This window comes from Wasmannia auropunctata, unplaced genomic scaffold, assembly GCF_000956235.1.
Source record: "Wasmannia auropunctata unplaced genomic scaffold, wasmannia.A_1.0 LD336050.1, whole genome shotgun sequence".
Lineage (NCBI taxonomy): Eukaryota > Metazoa > Arthropoda > Insecta > Hymenoptera > Formicidae > Wasmannia > Wasmannia auropunctata.
The window spans coordinates 1,502,499-1,507,070 of record NW_012026840.1 but is presented as its reverse complement, the minus strand read 5'-3'; positions in this window follow the sequence as shown (position 1 = coordinate 1,507,070).

Sequence of the window (4,572 nt, the reverse complement as noted above, 5' to 3'; positions counted from 1 at the left end):
CTCGAAAGGGCCCCGGGAAAGCGCCAACCTAGAATTGACCCAGATTCTCATTTGCATGGCAAAAAGTACCGGCCGAAGGCAAGAATGAGGTAAGCGCATAATTCGTAAGATCCACTCTGAATATGCAGTCGTATCTGGAAGCAGATCTCGCAAATTGTGTGGGCTCGACTCGACTTCCCGCAACTGAAATTCTTTGAATCAATATTTTATTCGTACATGAGCGGAGAGACCCTCACTCTTTTATTTTCTCTCCTCGAGTTTACCTCGTCGAGCCCGCAATATTCAGCGAAGCGGTTGTTATAACGGTGCGTTTTTTTTTTGTTTAAACGAAGGCGAAAGATAACGTCTGAATATTTCGGCCGCGGTCATCGCGCGCACGCGAGTTATTAATCACGCTGAAACGCACATTGTGTTTTCCACCGGCCAGGTGCGCCTGACATCCGCGATACTAAATAATCTAACGATCAGCGCGCGTGGAGTTTTGTGTCCACATCGATGACATCCTGAGATACGAGGGGGCCACCGCCGGACGGGACGGTACCGTCCCGGCGCCAGGGTTTATTAAATCTGAAACCGTCGTCATTGGCGGAAATTTCCATCTAGCTAACCGGACGCGTGCGGGCGGATTTATTTCTCTCTCTCGCGCGCGCGCGGCGGGAAGAAGAAGAACACGGGATCGTACATCGAGCGTGAAGAATGGCCAAGAAATCGGACGGTTTTCTCCTCGTTTTTTTCCATTTCTCACGAATTGCGCGTCAGAGTGTTCCCCGACAGCGAGCGAGAGAGAGAGAGAGAGAGAGAGAGAGAGAGAGAGAGAGAGAGAGAGAGAGAGAGAGAGCGAAGCTGCAGCGGATCGACGGAAGAAAAAAGCATTTCGTCGGCTATCGCCGAAATGGTCCCGATGATCCTTCGTCTCACACGGATTCTATCTTGTACCTTGTTCTCCGTCGAAACCCCGAGACGTCTAAAACCTCGCGAGGTGCGGGACCCCTCGAATCGAAACGCTCCCCTTCGAATATGTATATATGTATACCACCCATTCGAGTGCACACAGCCGCGGATAATAATTATGAAAACAACTTCACGCGTAGGAGATCCTCCCGAGACGGAGGTACTAAATTATATCGGAGACCAGCGTCGTCTTCGGCGGTAGGAGAAATATTGTGTTTCAGGACGATGTCATCAATCGGAATATGGTATTGCCCTCTTCGCGAACGCGCGATGAATATTTGATTCATTCAGTTATTTCCCGCCCCGTAGGATCTCTCGCAGTTTTAGACTGTTAAATCTATAGTGTCAAACTGAATCTTATTGAAGTCGCCACTGCTCTTACTTAATAAATAGTTCTTTTTTACTAAAACAATGGAGTTAATAATTTAAAATTGTTCAAATTTAATCCATTTTTGGGTTAAATTCCATTGTTTTATTTAAAAATAACTATATATTGTTTTGGTAAAAAAGAACTATTTATTAAGTAAGAGTAGTGGCGACCAATGGCGACTTAAATAAGATTCAGTTTGACACTATACACGCAGAGAAAGGATTGGCCAACGCAGCTAAAATATAGCCGTGGCAGCTAATGCGTGTCTTAAAAATAGGGACAGCTAATATCATTACTGCCAAAGCTAAATTTATAATAAAGCATAATTTATACAGTTGTTAAAATTTAGGCGCTGCAACAAAAAATATTTGCTCTGCTAGAATCGAATGACGTTTAACTAATTCTATTGAGGAATATCCAGCAAAATCATTCTTTCTTGCCACTTTCTTAGCTACTCCTGTTAAAGTACGCATTTATTTTAGCTAATAAAATTGTATCTCACAACAAATATATTTTATTTCCTTAATAGATAACTTTTAGCAATGACAGCAAAGTTTGAACTAACTACTGATATTTAGCTGATAATGCTAAGTCATTTTTTTGCGTGTAGATTTAACAGTGTACACGCAAAAAAATGACTTACAATTAGTAATAGTAGCTAAATTTCAATAGCTGAATCAAACTTGTTAGCTATAAGAGCTACCGCTTTAGTGTAATTGCTGAGTTCTGGCTATTATACAGATAAAAAGCATTCACTGTGACCAAAAAAATTTATTAACTGAAATTAAAAGCATATATTTAGTACAGGCAACTAGAAAGATGGCATGCGTACCTAAATGTTTTATCATGCACACATTTAGCACACAGAGCTGAATTTATAGCTATATGCGCGAAAATTTGATTTGTAATTGTTTTTGCAATGTGGCATTGCCATATGCTGCACATCTACAGCGCATTTAGCATTTATATTTTGCAGTATGCAAACTATATACTGCAAATATTATTATTCGATATTGCAAAGATAAAATAGCATAGTAGATTTGACTGAATATCATTTTATTTTAGCAGCAAATATTTTTTAGCATCTCATTCATTTTAATAACTAATAAATTGAACTTCGGCAGCAACGACATTAGTTGTTCCTATTTTAACGACATATTTCAGCTGCCATAGCTGTATTTTAGCTTCATTGGCTAATCCTTTTTCCGCGTGTAGGATCTCTCGCTGTTTAATACATTTAACATATGGAATTGAATAACTATGTAGGCAAATATTAACACATCTCGCATATATACGTTTCACGTATCTACATTCTGTTATTACAGGGGAGAAAATATATATATTACGAGTGGATTGACATTCGTGAGCGAAGCTTCAATGTAAGTATGAATTTAGGGCAATTCAATTATATTCCACGTCCGGTAAATGAGAGTATGCCATTAAATATACTTGACTGATACATATCGGACGGACAGACGGATATGTATTATCCATGTCTATTTATTGATTACACCTTCCGGTGAAAACGGGGCTATGCGCGAAGTCATCGATGTTTGACCGTGTCACATAACGATGTACGCCCCGATAATACGCGGTTACCGTTTGATGTAGCCCGCTTATCTGCTGCGTTTTGATCGTTATAGCGTATCTACATTCACGAGTTTAGCTTCTATATCGTAATTTTATCGTATAACACGTGTAAATTTGCCTGATTCGTCTGAGCGTGTATATATTAATAATAATAATATGATAACACTGTGATAACTAAATCAAACAGGACAAAAGTTCTTTCTCGTCGTGAAAAGAAATTGAGATGGACGCGAGAAACGAGGTGAGAATATTCGTGTTTTTATGAAAGTATAAAGATACATCCGAATGATGGAAAAGCATCTTTCCACAAATATACGTACCGCTTTCATTAACACTAAATATAGAGAGGAGTATTAAACAAAAGTGGAAAAGTGGGACACGACGCGGGGGATATATGTATCGGGTTCATAGTTCTTTACAGAAATATTATACGGGCAAGTGGTTGATCGCTTTCAGATGAAATCAGCAGCATCTGGACGATGTCCGAGCGCGACTCTCGAAAATTCGAGGGCGATAAGACATACTTGCGGGGCACTCGTACTAATTATAAATACGATTATCCTCTCGCCGAGATCCTCTCGATCGAGAACCGACGTCCCACGTTTTACAGATAATTATAATCCCGGCGCTGCTGGTTTTTCAACGTGACGTGCGATCGATATCTCCCAAGCGTGTGTTACGACATTCCGGTTAATTCTGCCTATATCATTATTGTCTATTAATATAATGCTCGGCTCGAATAACTCGATATAGCACTCTCGATTTGCGTCAATATCGCACTATTTTCAAATGGTATTCCCTAAATGGGTACCTTCCTCTCGCAATCGGCCGTTCAATGCCGCTCAATTAAGCTCTCCCCAATTAATTAACCCTCGCACATTTATTACCCTTGATTTGTTATCGGCCGTTCGTTACAAACCTTTCAGCGGACACTTCGATTCTTATTACGTTGCGGCCTTGGAATTATGACATAACAAAGAGTGACCCCTCAAAAAGGTGGTTTTTTCGCCCGTTTTTTTTGGGCCCTCGATTTTTTAGGACTGGACCGTATGCCAAATAGTGCCTTATAATGAGATATTTAATCACAGAGAAGTTTCAAGTTGAGGTGACAATTGTTATCACAGCTGAAAGAGGGGTGTCACTTATTACGTCTCTTTGTGCGAAAACTCGATGTTTTTACATCCAAAACAAGCGTCATTTACGTAAAACTGCGATCAACCTTCATCCACCCTTCTTAAAATACCGGACCTCACAGACCTGTGATAATTCCATAATGAACTTTGATTTCATCCCCTCCCCCCTCCTCCTTCAGCTCTGATAACACAATTGTCACCTCAACTTGAAACTTCTCTCACAATTAATGTCTCATTATAAGGCACTGTATGGCACACAGTTCAGTATCAAAATCGAGGGCCCAAAGAACGGGCGATTTTTTGAGTCACCCTTTAACAGAACTCCCCATTTCGAAGAGGAAGGAAATATTTTATTAGCTGGAACTTCGCAGCGCGATTTACACGATAATTAGCACGTATACGATCGGAAGCGCATCTCGGGGATCAATTATTCAACACCACGTCGCGATCGAAAACATTAGAGGAAGCGAAATCAATCCCATTCAGATTCCACACGGTTGATCACTCCGTCACGCTCTTCTCTCCCCC